The sequence below is a fragment of the Theropithecus gelada genome, chromosome 14 (genome assembly GCF_003255815.1).
Source record: "Theropithecus gelada isolate Dixy chromosome 14, Tgel_1.0, whole genome shotgun sequence".
In the NCBI taxonomy this organism is placed as follows: domain Eukaryota; kingdom Metazoa; phylum Chordata; class Mammalia; order Primates; family Cercopithecidae; genus Theropithecus; species Theropithecus gelada.
Genome location: NC_037682.1, coordinates 64,826,184 through 64,845,687, shown reverse-complemented (window position 1 = coordinate 64,845,687; position 19,504 = coordinate 64,826,184). Strand labels below are relative to the sequence as shown.

The 19,504-nt window shown below is 38.6% G+C and overlaps 1 protein-coding gene and 1 pseudogene across 4 annotated transcripts in view; one reads left to right on the top strand and one right to left on the bottom strand.

The window, feature by feature from the left end:
• The window catches only part of FCHSD2 (FCH and double SH3 domains 2), a 318,379-nt gene that overhangs the window by 193,692 nt on the left and 105,183 nt on the right, over positions 1 to 19,504 (top strand). The window lies entirely within an intron of this gene.
• On the bottom strand, positions 18,800 to 19,458 carry LOC112605745 (annotated as a pseudogene).

Sequence of the window (19,504 nt, the reverse complement as noted above, 5' to 3'; positions counted from 1 at the left end):
TGATATCATTTTCGTGTGATTTTTTTGTTTGTTTGTTTCGACCTGTGCTGGCTCCTGGTGATTATTGGTATTTTTTAAATTATAAAGCTATTTGTTTAACCATCTTTTCCAGAATTTGATAGGAAATCACATTAAACTTGCCTCTCATTTGTTTTACATAAAGAACATTCTTAGTTTAAAAATAAAAAAGAAAGAAAAGAATAAAAAAGGAGGGAACTTACTTAATATCTTAGTTGACAATGGTTGAAGAAAAACATCTCAAAAATCACTTAGTTTATATAAAGTGTATTTTGTAAACTCATATTCTTTTTACAGTGAATATCAATAGCTTATACCAGAGGTTCTCAAATGTTTTTGTCTCAGGACCTCTTTACACTCTTAAAAATTATTGAGGAATCAAAGAGCTTTTGTTGATGTGGGTTATACTTATTGGTATTTAATGTATTTGAAATTTAAACTGAGAGAATTTAGAGACACAAGAATGCCAAAGTACAGATTTCATTAGCTATCAGAGCGATTGCATCATCACGTTATTCAGCCTCTAGAAAACTATACCACATAACTTGTGAAAGAGTGGGAGTTAAAAGGGCAGTCTCAGTATTATAAAAATAACTTTGACCCCACAGGTCCCCTAAAAGGGTCTCAGAGATTCCCCCCAGTGGTCCCTTGATCTTACTTTGAGAACCTCTGCCATATACTAAATAAACTTACTACTGTCAAGTTAGAAGAAACTCTAAGACTAAAATTGAAGATCTAGAATTGAATATTTCAATGGAATTCTTAGGTTTCAATAACAATACTTATTAAGGGTTATCTAAATGTATTAGATACTTTCAGGGATGCAGAGATGAAACAAATACAACTTCTTTTCTCCAAAAGCTTTCTCATTAGGAAATGTGGCATTTACACATTGAGTTGAAATACAGTGAAAAGGGGTGACATGTTGTCGTAGTAAATAAACTACATACCACTGGACTCACCTTTGCAATTTATAAACTAAGTTACGTAATTCTGTAAAATATGTTTGACTATTGATGATTCTCTTGACATGTGATTAACTATAAACAAAAATGACACCAAATTTAGAGATCGTTGCATTTTGCTTTAGCCTAGTGTATTTAATAACTTGCTCTGAAAGATTTGGGCAAACAGAAAGTAGGGAATTGCTGTCTTCAAATCACTTTAGATTCATTTCTCAAAAATACCCATTTCTGAACTACACATACTTCCATATTTAAAACAGTATGAAGCCAGATGTGGTGGTTCACGCGTATAATCATAGCACTTTAGGAGGCCAAGATGGGAGAATCACTTGAGGCCAGGAGTTCAAGATCAGCCTGGGCAACATAGTGAGACCCCCATCTATTAAAAACAAACCAAATAAAACAAAATAAAACTTAAAAATAAGCCAGGCATGATGGTACACATCTGTAGTCCTAACTGCTTGGAAGTCTGAGGTGGGAGGATTGCTCGATCCCAGGAGTTCGAAGCTGTAGTGAGCTGTGATCCCACTCCAGCCTGGGCAACAGAGTGAAACTCTGTCTCAGAAAACAAACAAAAAGTACTAAATACAGAGAAATACAATTCAAAATGACCTAGAAACACCTGGATTTGATATACTTGTAGAGCAGCTAAGAATTGGGAGGGCAGATACCACATTTTAAAACGGAATATTAAAGAATAAAAACAGGGTCAAAAGTTACAATATGGCAATGGAAAGTATTAGGTTTGAGCAGTGCTAAGGCAGCCTCACATGTGTGCTACCTCCCCATTCCTAGGTCACCATTATCTATTTACCCCACTCTGCAACCACTAAAAAGTGCTTTAGATCAAAAGTAGGAAAACATAGTAAGTGAGAGGTATGTGTGCCTCTTTCCCTAAGCATAATTTACTCTCTGTGTCTTCACCGGCAAACTTCTGGCTCAGCCTTCTTATCTACAACTTGAGAATTCTTTTTATTAAAGCCTTTTTTTACCTGTATTCTTATTATCAGAATATATTTCACACCCTGGGATTCTTTATTATGCCCTGTCCCTTACCCCATACCCTTTCCCCACGTCAACTCCCAACATTATTAAAGCAGAGAGAACTTTCTGGTGGCTAACAGAATGGATACTATTTTACTAGAAATCTTTGTAACTAAAGGAATGGGGATGGCAAATAGGTTTCAGTTTATGTGTCAGTTGTAAGAAATTAATAGCAGCTGCATGGAATACTGGACCAAGAAGTATTATAAAACTGCTAGGCTCAAGTGCCATAATCCATTATCCGTCACAGGTGTGAGAAGAGTGAATGACAGCACATGGACTCCATATTTGAAGCCCCCTGACCTAGCAGATCTCTGCCTTTGAATCCATTTAAATCCAAAGGAGCAGCAGACTGGAGCATATCTTCCATATGATATAGTTTGGATATTTGTTTCCTCCAAATTGCATGTTGAAATGTGATCGGCAGTGTTGGAGGTGGGGTCTAGTGGGAGGTGTTTGGGTCATGAGGGTGGATCCCTCTTGAATCGCTTAGTGCCCGCCCGGCAGTAATGAGTGAGTTCACGTGAGACTGGCCATGGCACCTTCCCTCCCACCTGGCTCACTTGTGACACGCCTGCTGTGCCTTTGCCTTCCACTATGACTGTAAGCTTCCAGAAGCCTCACCAGAAGTAGATCCTGGCACTATGCTTTTTGTACAGTCTGCAGAACTGTGAGGCAAACAAACCTTTTTTCTTCGTAGACTACCCAGCCTTACATATTCCTTTATAGCAGTGTAGAACAGATTAATACCCTATATTAGTATGTGTTTGAAGTATGTGGGTTTCTCCCTATATATCTGTGCTTTTAAAAATATCTTCCTCAAAGTTAGACTGAGGAAGTGCATTGAAATATCTGAGGTATATTGATATCACATACACACACACACACCCCAGAAACTTAAAATCGGGGAAATGTGAAGTATAGTTCTACCTCTACTAATCAGCGTATAATTTACATGATCTGTCTTGATCTCAGTTGGACCAGTGCCTGACATACAATATTAAATACTTCTGTTGCATCCTTTCAGTAAACACATAGAAAGCTATTGGGAGCAGATGCATTGAAATGTCTATCTTAGCAGTTTATTGAAACCAAGCCCACATTGTGTGGAGACTTGTTATTTAATGCGGTACCTGACTGACTGTAGAAGCAACCCTAAATTGACAGTCTCAGAGTAGACTGAGCCTTTCTGACTTTTTAAAAAGACTGCGGAGCCGGGCACGGTGGCTCACGTCTGTAATCCCAGCACTTTGGGAGGCCGAGGTGGGTGGATCACAAGGTCAGGAGATCGAGACCATCCTGGCTAACATGGTGAAACCCCCATCTCTACTAAAAATACAAAAAAAAAAAATTAGCTGGGCATGGTGGTGGGCGCCTGTAGTCCCAGCTGCTCGGAAGGCTGAGGCAGGAGAGTGGCGTGAACCCAGGAGGCGAAGCTTGCAGTGAGCCAAGATGGCGCCACTGCACTCCAGCTTGGGCGACAGAGCAAGATTCCGTCTCAAAAAAAAATAAAATAAAAAAAAGGCCGCAGAATATGTGAAGTGGAAGAGAAAGAGTAACAGTGAAACCAGGATTGAAATTTCTAAAGTGGATAAAGAGTATTGACAAAATCATAGAGACCATCTAAGCCTGTGAGTCTTAAGTGGCTTATCTCTCCTCCTGTCCTCCCAAGATTCTGATATGTAAGGAGATGCATGTCCCATGCACACATGCATGTACATACACACACACACACACACACACACACACACATATCTTACTGATGAGTATATATAATATCCTGTAGGAGTCCTGAAGCAAGAAAATAATTGAGAGACTTATCTGTTCCAGTGCTCCTGTTTCCATAGATGGAAACGGGTAAATTGTTCTGGCAGACTGGAATGTCCTTTTATGAAACAAGAGTCTGAATTTTTTGTTATTGTTTATTTTTTTCAACTTTTAAAAGGATTATTTCTTAGGGAGATTTGGTTAAAATAGATAACTTTTTTTTCTTAAATCTGATCACTTTTAAGTGACTATAGATAAAACTTGGGAAGGAGATAAGAGACCTTTCTCTGAAGGTAGATTTTTAATAAAAGGGGAAAGTGGAGTTGGTGAACTTGAGGTCGAAACTGATGGATCAGTATAGGAAAATATTGAAATACTCAGTTATTAGATTTTGTTCCATGGTGTTTACATAGAGTCCAGCAACTGTTTTTTGTTGTTGTTTTGTTTTGCTTTCTTGAGACAGAGCGTCGCTCTGTTGCCCAGCTGGAGTGCAGTGGCGCGATCTCAGCTCACTGCAGCCTCCGCCTCCTGGGTTCCAGTGATTCTCCTGCCTCAGCCTCCCAAGTAGGTGGTACTACAGGTCAGCACCACCATGCCCAACTAATTTTTATGTTTTTGGGAGAGACAGGGTTTCACCATGTTGGCCAGGCTGGTCTCGAACTCCTGACCTCAAGTGATCCACCTGCCTCAGCCTTCCAAAGTGCTAGGATTACAGGTGTGAGCCACTGCACCTGGCCAGAACTTGTCACTTTTTCACTCTAGTCCTTAGCATCAAAGGTTTTCCTCTAACTTGATTTAAAGCAAGCCATCTTTCCCCTTTGTAAAATAGTGGGAACATTTATTGCTGAGGTTTTCATGTGAAATGAAGTCAAAATCTTTTAAGATTACAAACGAGTACTTTAAAGTAGTTAAATGGTGAGGTAAGAGTCGTGTGTGTTTAGATATATACATATCTGTAGATTCAGATATTGTATACATTTATCATTCAATAGAAATGAAGAATAGGTTTATTTTTATGTTAACTTTTTAAAATAATTTATGTTTATATAATTCCAAACTTGTAGAAAAATTGCAAGAAAGTACAAACTCCTATATGCCCCAGTTAACATTTTGTTCTATTTGTTCCCTCTCCCTCACTATATACTTGTTTATGTGCTTGTGTATATATAAATATCTATATCCATTACCATTATTCTTTTTCTGATCCATTTGAGAGCAAGTCGTGAACATAATGCCTCCTCACCTCTCAATACTCCAGAATTTATATCCCCCATGCAAGATTACTCTCTTACCTAACCATCCAAATCAGGAAATCAACATCATACACATTTTTACGAGGTGTTCCAAAAATATCTTTTTTATTTCTGACTTGAGATCCAATCCAGGATCATTTATTACATTTAGTTGCCATGTCTCTTTAGTCTCCTTCAATCTAGAAGAGTTCCTCATTTTTTTCCTGTCTTTTATGACTTTGGCAGTTTTAAAGAGCAGAGTCCTTTGATTCTGTTGGATGTCTGTCAGATCATGCATTCTTGGCAGAAATGCCTTAGAAATGATGCTGTGTCTTCTCTGTATATCATATGAAGAAGTGTATGATGTCAAACTGTCTCACCCCTGGTGATGTTAATATTGGTCACCTAGTCAGTTTGGGGTCTTCTGGGTTTTTTTTGCTTTTTTTTCCCCCACTATGAAATCATTTTTTTCCCCTATGCAATAGTGCTATGGTCTGAAGTTTCCCCAAAATTCATATATTGAGGTCCTGACCCCCAAGGGGATAGTAGTAGGAGGTGGGGTCTTTGGTTAAGGCATGAGGGCAAAACCCTCATTGTTGGGATCAGTGCCCTTATAAAAGAAGTCCAAGAGAGACCTCTTGCCCTTTCCGCCATGTGAGAAGGCACTGTCCATGATCCAGGAAGTGGGCCCTCACCAGACACCAAATCTGCTGGTGCCTTGATCTTGGACCTCTCAGTCTCCAGAAGTAAGAGAAATTAATGCTGTTGATTATAAGTCACAGTTGATTATAATCACCTGTTGATTATAAGTCACACTTTATGGTATTTCTTGTATCAGCCTCAACAGATTGAGACAAATAGTATTTTGTGGGGAGTCTCTGCCAATATCCTGTTCCTTGTCAGACCTCCACTCACCAGCCTTAGCATACTTTGATGAAACCCTACTGAATCAACCACCTTTATGATGGTTGCCAAATGGTGGTTTTCTATTTTCATCATTTTTTCTACTTTTCTTAGTTGGCATTCTAATGAAAGAAGAAGTTTCTATTCTCTGCCATTTATGTACTTGTTTATTTATTTATATCATTATGTCCATGGATTTCTGTTTTATTCAATGGATTGAAATTTATTATTCTTATTATTTATTTTTATGCTCAAATTGCTCCATACTTGACTGATAGGAGTATGTCCCCATCGTTCTCTGAGCACTTCCTTTCTGGTTGGTGCAGGATGTTCCAGGCTTGTCATGTAGTTTCTTCACCCCAATTCTGGAATCAACTATTTCCCCAAGAACCCTTATTTCCTTTTAGTGGAAGATGTTATTTAAAAACTAAGCACTTTGTGTGCTCATTGCTTCTGAGTGCTGTTACTTCTAGTCCTTCTTAGTGGGCAGAACTAGGAAATATATGTATGTACACACTGTAATATTATAATTTGAAATACATGTTTGGTCTCTGCCCCCAAGTTCCTGGCACAGAGCTCCTAAAGCCCTTGTAGATAAGGGGCACTAAGAGAATCTTTTGTTCGTATATTTGCTCTTTGACCCCAGTTCCTGTCACAGAGCTGCTAAGACCTTTCTAATTTCCTGAATGACAGGAGTGTGTGACACAGAGTTTCTAAATCCCTTGGAGTTTCCTGGGTCATAGGAGAATCTTGTTTTAATGAAGTGACTCTTAGTGGGCTCTTGAATACCGTCAGGATGGGGGCTGGTTGCCAAGGGATCCAAACATGATTAAAGGGTTGGAACTTTTAGCTCCACCCCACCTACCTACTTCAGAGAGGAGCTAAAGGTTGACTTGATCACCATTAGCCAGTGGTGTAATCAATTATGCCCATGTAATGAAGCCTCCATGAAAAACCCAGGACAGGGTTTGGGGAGCTTCCTGGAGGTTAGCCCACCCAGAGAGGGCATGGAAGCCTCACATGCCTTCTTCCATACCTTGCCCTATGCATTTCTTCTATCTGGCTGTTCATCTGTATCTTTGTAATAATCTTTTATAATAAATGAGTAAGTATAAATAAAATGTTTCCTTGGGTTCTGTGACCCACTGTAGCAAACTAATCAACCCTAAGAAAGGGGTCATAGGAATGCCAATTTTTAGCTGGTTGGTCAGAAGTACAGGTCACAACCCGAGACTTCCAATTAGCATCTGAAGTGGGGAGCAGTCTTGTGAGTTAGCAGTCTGTGAGACCTGATGCCATCCAGGAAGAGTGTCAGAATTGGATTGGAGGATGCCCAGCTGGTGTCTGCCAGGGAATTGCTTGGCATGTAGGAAAAAGTCCCCACACATCTGAAGTCAGAAGCATTGTGTTGAGTGGTGAGTGAGAGTAGAAAAAACACTTCAGTTTTTTCCCATCTCTGTTACATATACATACAGCCAGATCTGTTTCTGTATCTTATCTGTGTGTGTGTTTGTGTATGTATAGATATCAATTCACATTGAGGTGGCTGATGGCCAGTTCAGTACTTCAGGATTCTTTGTGGCCTTCCCCCTTTCTATATTTGTATGTAATTATCTTCCTTACCATTGATAAATTTGGCTTTTATCATATTCAATATATTTTCTTAATCTCTTTGTACATTACTCATCTCCTAACCAGCCTGGTTACCTACTCAGCCTTTGATTTTTCCCTCCCAAACTTGCTACTCTTTTGATCTTCCCAATTTCAGTAATGACAACTATATTCTTGCAGTTACTCAAGCTAAAAGTCTTAGTGTCATCCTTCTTGCCCCACTCCAAACCCCACATTCATCCCATTAATAATTCCTTTAAATAGAATGATTTTTTGGCCAGTCGTGTAAAATACAGGGATTACATCTGTAATCCCAACACTTTGGGAGGCTGAAGGGGATGGATCACTTGAGCCCAGAGTTTGTGATCACCCTGAGCAATGTGAGACCCCATCTCTACAAAAAATAAAATACTTAGCCAGGTATGGTGGCATGCACTTGTGGTCCCAGCTACTCAGGAGGCTGAGTTGAGAGGATTGCATGAGCCCAGTTATTTGAGGCTTGTGGCGAGCCACCATGCTGTGCCACTGCACTCCAGCGTAGGTGACAGAGTGAGAACCTGTCTCAAAAAAAAAAAAAAAAAAAAAATTCCCCACATTCACTGCTAATATTCTAATAATCTAAGCCACCATTATTATCTTTGCATGTACTTCAGCAAGATTCTTCTAATTGGCTTTCTGCTCCCACCCCCACCTTTATGTCTGTTCTCTGCATAATAGCCAAAGTGATCCTTTTATAACCTAAGTCAGATTATGTCATTTCTTTGGGCAGAGCCTACTAGTGGTTTCTATTCTCACTAAATTTAAAATTCAGAATTCTTATCAAAGTCCTAGGTCATCTGCTATCCTTTCCCTCACTGTAATTTAACCATATTTGCCTTTTACTGTTCCACACCAAGCACACTGTCACCTCTGGACTTTTACACATGATGTTTCCTCAAGCAAGCTCTTCTGCCAGATAGCCACAGAACTTGATACTCCCTCACTCCATTCAAGTCTTTGCTCAAATGTGACTCTAACAGTGAGGCCTTCCCTGACTACACAACATAAGGCGGCGTCTTTTCTTCATTCTCTATTTCTTTACTTTGTTTATGTTTATTGTATTTATTACATCTTGCCATAACATTGAAGAGCAAGAGTTTTTGTGGGGGGTTTTTTTTTCCCATGCAGTGTCTCCAGTACCTGGAATAATGTCTGACAAATAGTAGACTCTTGATAAATATTTCTTGAGTGACTTTTTATGGATTCATGTTTAATAAATTCGTGTGGTTGAAATTGATTTAGGTGATATATTAGCAGTATCTTTTATATAGCTGTAAATTAGATAATGTTTTACAAGGAATATTAGTGTCAAATAAGCTCTCAACTGGCCTTAAGAGAGAGAATTTATGTTCCAAAGTAGATATTTCAGAAAACAGAATTAGAGATTAAAGATTTTTTGAAAAAGAAATTGTGAAAAGGAATTTTGAAAAAGGAATTGATGGGAAGTATACTCATCATCAGCAGTATGTTTCTGGAGATCTAAGATCTGGAGTTTACCTCACTACCTTAGTGTCTGATGCTTATCATGCTTTCTCAAGACCATTTCTCAAAGAATGTTCCTCTTCTCTGACTATACTTTTCTTTCTGATCCAGCACTGTCAGGCGTCTCATGTTTTCTGGCCTGTTTTACTTTTCTTAATATCTAATACTATGTTTATTTTATTTTCTATTGGAGCACAGTAACTTCATAAATATCTCATATTCTTTGCACTTTCCGTAACAAAATTTTTTCAAGTCAAAGTCTACCGGCACCACAGAGGAGTAGTTGTGTTTGCTTCAGGATTGTCTGAGGCTTTAAAGAGGGTGAACTGCTGACCTTGAGGAAAAGCAGATAATTCTATCAAGAAAGCCTCCCTCCAGGAGTAGGCTTTTATTGCTTTATTATATATCTTAAACTGTGAGATCCTGTTTCTTCACCTATGGAAATAAGGTGAACAATATCCTTTTCATGAATTGTAAATATGTGTAAGTGGCTGGCACATAGTAGGTGTTCTGTAAGTATTCATTTATCTTTCTTCTTTTCCTTATCTTCCACTAATCCATATAACTTAATGTCTCATTTCTACCAATAAGCTCTTATGTATCTTAACCAAATTTTCTTACCAAAATAGTTAAACAGGTCGGGCACAGTGGCTCATATCTGTAACTGTAGCACTTTGAGAGGCCGAGGCCGGTAGATCACTTGAGGTCAGGAGTTCGAGACCAGCCTGGCCAACATGGTGAAACCTCGTCTCTACTAAAAATACAAAAATTAGCTGGGCATGGTGACACATGCCTGTAATCCCAGCTACTCAGGAGGCTGAGGCAGGAGAATCACTTGAACCTGGGAGACGGAAGTTGCAGTGAGCTGAAAGAGTGCCACTGCACTCCACACTAGGTCAGAGTGAGATCCTGTCTTAAAAATAAAAAAAAAAGATAGGCAAACTTGGTGAACACAAGCAAACAAAAAAGTGTATGGAATTGTTTTTGCTCTAAAAGTACTAAAGACTAACATTAGATTAGTGTTTTCCTTTATAGGCCATATATATCTTTCTGGTATTAAGATAGAGAAGAGAGAGTTGCTTCATCTGAGTAACCAAGCAAGACCAGTATAAGTTAAAGTACACAGGGAGTTTCCAAGCATTAAACTCATGGGTGTTCTTCCTTTCTAACCTTGTCTTCATTTGGTAAGACATGTGCAGACCTACCATGAAGCTTCAGGGAATTTTTGATTCTTGCCAAAAATAAAAATGCCCTAAAGTGTGTCTGTTGAAAATGCCAACAACATGTAGATTCGAAAGTTATCTTGTAAGTGAAAGAAAGAGTACAGCTGTTACAGTGTTCTTATCAAATAGGTTTTTGCCTAAGTTTTATGGGAGTAAGTACTTTGCGATACTGAACCCTAGCCTGATTTCCTCAGCAAGCATGATTGATCTCAGTTAGATATTAAGAATTTATAAAGAGATTGTAAAAGGGTAAACCTTAAATCAGTGGGAAAATAACAGATTATAAAAGTCATGACGTTGAGACTCTTAGGAAGAAAAATTTTGTTTCTTCCATCATATCAGACCAAAGTAAGTTATAGGTTTGTTAAAGATAAATGTAATAGAGAAAAACATGTGAGAATGTTTATCTGATCTTAGTGTAAGGGTGAGATTTTTAAGGATTCTAGCAAAGGCAAGCACTCTATGGGAAAATGATGATAAATTTTATAATCCCACAGTTCAGAAATGTATACTAATAACACCAACACAAACATTTATTGAGCTAAATGCCAAGCCTTGTAGTAAGTGCTTTACATATAAGTCACAGTGCCAATGTTGAGAAACTCTGCCCTAGACCTGCATGATCTGTAGCTCTCGTCTGCTGTGTTATCATATGCCAGATGTTTTGTCATGGTGTAACAAGATTTACCAGCTTCCCAATCTGCAGCATCTGTTTCTTCACTATTTGCAACTCTGCCACTTAACAGATGCCACCTATATTAGTTTTTTTGTTATAGCAATGTCCTACACCAGATACTAATCCTGTATTAATTAGGATAAAGGCTAAATAATTAAAATAGGGAGACCCAAAATGCAGTGGTTCACACAAGACTGATGTTAATTATTTCTCATGCAATGGTTCAGAGTAGATAGGTAGCATTTGCCTCATGAAGTTATTTAAAGACTCAGATAGCAGGGTAGCTCCATCACTTTCTCTCATGCCTGGCTGAACCTGTGTCATTGATTTATTTGAGTTCTAGCCAGTGGATAGGGGAAAGAGAGCATGGAGAAGACACACCTGTTCTCTTAAGATCTAGTCCTTAAAGGAGCATATGTTACTTCTGTTCACATTGAATTAGAGAGAACTTAGTCACGTGGTCAATCTCACAGCAGGTATGGGGGCTAGGAAGTGTAGTCCCACAGCGTGTGCTCAGGAAGAAAGGGATAACAGATGTTGGCAGACAACAACAAATAGTTTCCACTACAACCACTACCTGTGCTGCCTCTAAATATCTGAGAAGCCAAATGATAATGTGGGTGTTAAGTATTCTTATAAATGAAAAATTAAAATATCCTAAAAGAAATAAGGAAAAGCTACAAATTCAGTTTTAAAAAGGGAAATACAAAAGACTGGTAACCATACATCAGTAGCTGATTGTCAACAGAGGTACTAAAGCAATTCATTGGAGGAAAGAATAGTCTTTCAACAAATGGTACTGGCACAACTGAATATCCACATGCGAAAAGAATGAAGTTGGACCTCTACCTCACAGCATATATAAAAATTAATTCAAAATGAATCAAAGACTTAAGAGCTAAAACTATATAAAACTCTTTGAGGGGGGGAAAGAAAAACACAAGTCTGTGTAAACTAGAATAGGCAACAGTTTCCCAGATATCACGAAAAACACAAGCAACCAAAGAAAGAATAGACAAATTGCAGAAATAAAAACTTTTGTGCATCAAAGGAATCTATGAAGAAAGTGAAGACACCCCACAGAATGGGAGAAAATACTTGCGAATTACATATCTGAAAAGGATTTAATATTTAGAATATATAAAGAAGTTTACAATTCAATAAAAAGACAAATAACTCAGTTTTTTTTAAAGGGCAAGGACTTTAGTAGACTTTTTTCCCAAAGATGAGTAATACCATTATTCATTAGAAATGTGCAAATCAAAGTCACAATGAAATACCACTTCACATCCACTAGGATGACTAAAATTTTTAAAAACAAAATAAGAAGTGTTGGTGAGGAGACGGAGAAATTGGGTGAGAATGTAAAATGGAACAGCCGTTGTGGAAAAACAGTGATGTGAACATTAACATTTGGTGGTTTCTCAAAATATTCAACAGAATTGTCATATGACCCCGAAACTCCACTCTTAGATATATACCCAAGAGAATTGAAAACAGGTGTTCAAGCAAAAAGTTGTGTACACAAATGTTTGTAGCAGCATTATTCATAGTAATCCAAAGGTGGAAACAACCCAAATGTCCATCAACTAGTGAATGGATAGACAAAATGTGGTATACCCATACAATGGAATATTATCAACCATAAAATTGAATGTAGTACTGATTTATGCTACAATATGGATAGACCTTGAAAACTCTGTGTTAAGTGAAAGAAGCCAGACACAAAAGGCTGTATATATTGTGTGATTCCATTTCATTTGTCCAGAATAGGCAAATCCATAAATGTAGAAAGTAGATTAGTGGTTGCCAGGCACTGGGGGAGAGGGCACTGACTACTTAATGGGTATAAAGTGTCTTTTTCTTTTCTTTTCTTTTCTTTTTTCTTTTCTTTTCTTTCTTCCTTCCTTCTCTGTGTCTCTTTCTTTCTCTCTTTCTCTCTGTTTCTTTCTCTCTCTTTCGCTCTCTCTCTGTCTTTCTGTCTTTCTCTCTGTCTCTTTCTCCCTTCCTTCCTTCCTTCCTTCCTTCCTTCCTTCCTTCCTTCCTTCCTTCCTTCCTTCCTTCCTTCCTTCCTTCCCTTCCTTTTCTTCCCCCCTCCCCTCCCCTCCCCTCCTCTCCTCTCCCCTCCCCTCCCCTCCCCTGCCCTGCCCTGCCCTGCCCTGCCCTGCCCTCTGATGGAGTTTTGCTGTTTGTTGCCCAGGCTAGAGTTCTCAGCCTCCCAAGTAGCTATAATTACAGGCACCCACCACCACACCCGGCCAATTTTTGTGTTTTTAGTAGAGACGGGGTTTCACCATGTTGGCCAGGCTGGCCTTCAACTCCTGACCTCAGATGATCTGCCCACCATGGGCCTCCCAAAGTGCTGCGATTACAGGCGTGAGCCACCACACCTGGCCAGGTTTCTTTTTGTGGAGATAAAAATGTTCTGGAGTTAGATAATAGTGATGGTTGCATAACTTTGTGAATATACTAAAAGCCACTGCATTGTGTACTTTAAAACGATGAACTTAATGGTGTGTGACTAGTATCGCAATAAAAAATAAGACTAGTGACTGAAAATCTAGCACCCCGCCAATAATCAAAGAAATGAAAATTATAACAATGTTAATCTTAATTGTATCCATTAAAATGGTAAGTTAAAATTTTGTTAATGCATTCATATTCTATTGATAATGTAAATTGATACAGTTGTTTTGGAGGATTTATTGGTAATATGTGTCAAATGCCTAAAAATAAACTATACTTTTTGTCTCAGAAATTATATTGTAAGAATTTATTCTAAGGATGTAATAAACATCTATTATGATATTTATCTACATCCTTGATGATTACAATGAGATTAAAAGTGGAAAGCAACTAAAATGTTGAAAAATGAAACATTCAGTAATTTTGAAGTAATTGAAATGTTTCATAATAAGCAGCCAATAATTTATGATATCCAGTGGCTGGGCGCGGTGGCTCATGCTTGTAATCCCAGCACTTTGGGAGGCTGAGGTGGGTGGATTGCTTGAGTCCAGGAGTTCAAGACCAGCCTGGCCCACATGGCAAAACCCCATCTCCACTAAAAATACAAAAATTAGCCAGGCCTGGTGGCACACACCTGTAATCCCAGCTAATCAGGAGGCTGAGGCAGAAGAATTGCTTGAAACCGGGAGGTGGAGGTTGCAGTGAGCTGAGATCACACCACTGCACTCCAGCCTGGGCGACAGAGTAAGACTTCATCTCAAAAAAACAAAACAAACAAAAAATGTATAATATCCAAATGACGTCATAAAATTATATGTTGTATAAGATTATACCATTATAGTGCCATGGAAAATGTTAACACTGTATTAACTGATTAAAATGAGAATCATAAATAATATGTAAAATATAGTCCTGAATTTGTTTTTAAAGTCTGTTTTATAAGTTAATGTTCCCATATTTATGTGCGATTACCTGTGATTTTTGTTTTCTTTGGATTTTTCTGTATTTAATGTTCTTTATTGAGCATGTATTCTATAATCAGAAAATTATGTTTTCAATGTGTTTTTTTAACTAATGATTTTAGCACACTGTAATTTATACTCAGAGAAATCTGTGGACTAACTTTTGGGACATTTAAAGTAAGGGCTGTTCCAACAGAATATGCTGGAGGATGGGAGTTCCTACACGTCCCTAGGACCAGCAGTATAGTGGTGTGGCTATTAATCTTTTATTATAATATACCCATTTCTTGCTAGACTTGGTGACTCTGGTTGATTAGTTCATTGCTTAGAATAAGATCTCGTGGTCAATTCCTATGTGAGTCAAGTAAACACTGACTTTGGCTTTAATTCTAGTCAGACAGCTTGTAAGTGTGTATCACAAGTCAGAGGGGACACTAAATGGGAGAGGGTAAGTGGATTTTTGTAGATCAACCATTGTTGTGGGAAAACCTCTTCAGTTCTCCTCCTCTTGGCCAGACGTGGGCCTGGGTGTGAGTCTGGAAGAGAAGAGTTCAAGCTTCTCTTGTGACGCACTGAATTTCTTACCCAAGGGAAGTTTAAATAAACTTGAACATAAACCTAGGTCTTCCACTTGGTTTAAAGCCCTTAATGAGGCATAAGATATATTGGAAAATGCTTTGTACCTATAACATTGTTGTTAAGAGATGTTGGCCCCATGGGGCATGCAGCTGTTAAACCAGAGTGACTCCCAGATCCACTGATGTGAGTCCCATTTTCCTGGACCTGAATCTCACCTGGGGCCTGGGAAAGCGGGCTGGGACACAAGGAGAATAGCTCTTGGGTAGCTGGGTGAGCTATTGCATAGATGGCTGCAAAGACTAGTCCCACAAAGAGGAGCACCTGGTGCTGCCTTGTTGGCAGGCAGTCATTTTTGTCCTACATCCTTCTGAGTAGTCTTGTGAATATGAATGTTACTTAAGCTTGAAAACTTTCCCTGGGCATTATACTTAACATCTTGGGACTCAGGTTCCTGCTCTGTAAAATGAAAATGTTGTCTACCTTAAGAGTGGTTGTAAAAAGTACAGTTACTGCACAAAGCTCCTGGAATATAATAGATATTCTGTAAATGGTAGCTATTACTCTGTTTATACCATCGTATTTTAAAGGTAAAATATGCTAGATACTTCCACAATACCTATTTTACAGACTTGCGTTAGAGGATATTGGCAGGTATTGACATTTTGAGCATTGTAATTATTGACCATGTAATTGTCTAGTTTTAACTCCATGTCATGCAATAGAAGTTAAAGTTGGCAGCATCACAATGAATAGTGATTGAAGTCTGAGTATTTAATATTCAGTTTATCTTCATATGTTCTTAGTGTAGTGGTTTACAGTATTTTTACATGCCTTAGAACAAATATTTAATTATAGATGTGCTAACTGAAACTTCTTGCAGTTAATGAACTAATAAAATATCAAAATATAATGTTAATGTATCTTATTCAGCAAATATTTCTTGAATAAATACTAAGTGTGAGGTATCATTCTGAGTGCCTAAGTCAGTGAACAGAACAGCCAATATAATTTTATACTTTAAATATGTAAAACACTTAAAACATATATGTTCAAAAGTCAAATAGACTGACCCAGGGAATTCTCATTTCCATCTCTGTGCCCTTCATCTCCTCACCTGTCAGTCTCTTCAATTTCCTTCCCTTTCATTAAAGCTATTAATAAATAACCAAGGTAATGTGAATTTCACATCTACTGTTTTCCCATAATCCATGCTGTTCTGTGCTGCCTTTTTCCTGATTCAGTATCTCACTAATCCTTTCCTACTCAAACCTCTCCATCAAGCATCTTGGAATTCTATTCAGTAGTCCTCAGTTAATCCTAACTATAGTTGAATTAAGTAGGTTGAAGTTGAAAGAAGTGTTAAATGTGGATAGTAAATATAAAAGTCAGGGCCAGGCAAGGTGGCTCATGCCTGTAATCCCAGCACTTTGGGAGGTAGAGGTGGGCAGATCACCTGAGGTCAGGAGTTCGAGACCAGCCGAGCTAACGTGGGGAAACCCCATTTCTACTAAAAATACAAAAAATTAGCCGGGCATGGTGGTACGTGCCTGTAATCCTAGCTACCCGGGAGGCTAAAGAAGGAGAATTGCTTGAACCTGGGAGGCAGAGGTTGCAGTGAGCTGAGATCGCACCATTGCACTCCAGCGTGAGCAACGAGCGAAACTCCGTCTCAATGAAAAAGGAAAGGCCGGGCGCGGTGGCTCAAGCCTGTAATCCCAGCACTTCGGGAGGCCGAGACGGGAGGATCACGAGGTCAGGAGATTGAGACCATCCTGGCTAACACGGTGAAACCCCGTCTCTACTAAAAAATACAAAAAACTAGCCGGGCGAGGTGGCGGGCGCCTGTAGTCCCAGCTACTCGGGAGGCTGAGGCAGGAGAATGGCGGGAACCCGGGAGGCGGAGCTTGCAGTGAGCTGAGATCCGGCCACAGCACTCCAGCCTGGGCGACAGAACGAGACTCCGTCTCAAAAAAAAAAAAAAAAAAGAAAAAGGAAAGTCAGTATTAATGAATCTGTGATTTAGCCAGGCATGGTGGCTCACACCTATAATCCCAGCACTTCTGGAAGGATGCACCTGTAGTCCTATTTGGAAGCCTGAGGTGGGAGGATTGCTTAAGTCCAAGAGTTTGAAGCTGCAGAGAACTATGATCAAACCACTGCACTCCAGCCTGGGTGACAGAGCGAGACCCTGTGTCTAAAAACAAAACAATGAGATATGACTTCACACCCTCTAGGATAGCCATAATAAAAAATAAAATAAAATGAATAGCATAGCATATACCATAGCATTCTATAGCATGTTTGTCAGTACTTTTTAATTTTTATAAAGTATGTATTTTCTGTTTGATTACCAAAGTACCAAAATAAAATTTGAAAAGTACAGAAAACCTAAAGATAAATTTAAAATAACTTCACATTGTAAAAGTAAACCACTCTTACTGTAATCTTGGCATATCCTTCTAATCTTTCCTATGCATATATTGCATATACATGTTTCAAAATTGTTATATACCTAAGTCCTTTTCTTTTTTCACATAAAATACATTCTGAGCTATTCCTGCCTGTGTTAGCCCATTTGCATTGCTGTAAAGAAATACATGAGGCTGGGTAATATAAAGAAAAGAGGTTTATTTTGGCTTACAGTCCTGCAGACTGTACAGAGAGCATGGTGCTGGCATCTGCTTCTGGTAAGGCCTCAGGAAGCTTACAATCATGGCAGAAGGCAAAGTGGAAGGCATGTCATATGGCAAGAGATGGAGCAAGAGAGGAGGGAGCTGCCAGGCTCTTTTAAACAGCCAGCTCTAGCGTGAACTCATAGAGTGAGAATGCTCTCATTACTGTGAGGACAGCAGCAAGCCATTCATGAGGGATCTGCCCCATGACACAGACACCCCCTACTAGGCCCACCTCCAACATTGGAGATCACATTTCAACATGAGATGTTGAGGGGACAAAAAATGTAAACCGTATCACTGCCTTTACATGTTACTTGAAAATGTGATTTTAATAACTGCATAGTATTTGATCATATTAATATGCAATTAATTTTCTTACTCTTTTTTTATGCTTTTATAAAGCTTTTTTTATGGTTTTTAGTGAAGGTTTTTTTTTACAAATCTTTATACACCTCTTTGATAACTTCCTTAAGATATCTTTTTTAAAAGCTGTATTCCCTGGTCAAAAACAAAGATTGGTTAATACTTTTCATTTGACTAACTGATTCGAAAAGATTATCTCAATATATGCTTCTGAAAGCAGTGTATGAAAGTGCTTATCCTTGCACCCTTGTCAAAACTGTGTTTTGTATTTAAACAAATGTACATATGTGAGCAACCATCTGGATGAAGGTAAAAAATTCTTAATTTTTAATTTTTTGCTTACTAACAAATTGAACATTATTTCATGTTGTTTAAACAACTCTTCTGACTAGTAAAAATGAGTTAAAGGATAGATCAATAAAAGAACAAAACAATTAATAAAGTAATAATAAGTAATAATATATTAATAGAGTTGGAGTCTATATTTTATACTAAGCAAATTGACATCCAACATAATTTATAATTTATATTTTTATAAATATAAAAATTATATAAATTATAATTTAAGTATAGTTTTTATATCCTCTTAGATACTATTTTGGACATGTGGGATTCAGTGACTGTTAGCAAAGGTTTTTATTTGAGGCCATTCATTAATTCATAATTTAACAAATATTTACTGTCATTCTATGTGTCATTTACTGGGGACACATAGTGAACAAGACTCATGTGGCCTCTGGTCCCTTGAAGGAGAATAAAAATGTGAAAATAGCTTATTTATTTATTTTTTTGACTGTCCTAAATTGTTTATTAGGTATGAATTTTACAAACTTTACTTATATTAGTGGTAACAGTGGAGCTGGAGAGTATTGCGCCTTCTCTAAGCTGCCCGGTGAGAACCACCAATAGCGTGGTGGAACTTAATGGCCCTTTCCAAGCCCATGGCTCTTTTGGCCTGTAGATGTCAGCCCATGCATCATCCTGTGCTTGTGGACTGGTTTGGTGATTCATTGGGTGTCAGGATTTCTTCTGATAGCTTTATGGAATGGATCAATGAGGATAACCTCAAAAAATTTGTGTGTGGAATCTTCACCATCCCAGTAAGAATTCAGGACTCTCAGAGCCCCACAGTGGTGTCCAGCTCACTCCTCTGCAACGAACTGAAGGCTTCAGGCAAACTTTAGCTGGTTAACACCATGATGAACAGGCTTGCCGTTAGTCACACCCTTAGGAACTGGGCGTTTTCGGCCACCACGGCGAACACGAATCCTATATATAATGTAACCTTGCTTGGCCTTGCAGCCCGGTCAGCGCACTTTATCAGGCTGGGTGGGGTGGGGAGCCCTGTGGAGAGCAGAGAGCTGGTCAGCCAGCAGCTGACCCTCAGAAGAAAGTGCATGATGTGAGACTGCTTCTTTCTCCATAGCTCCTGGATGTGCGGGTATGCACCCATCTTGGCTTACCTGATGGCTACTGCCAGACAGAAAGGAAAATGACTT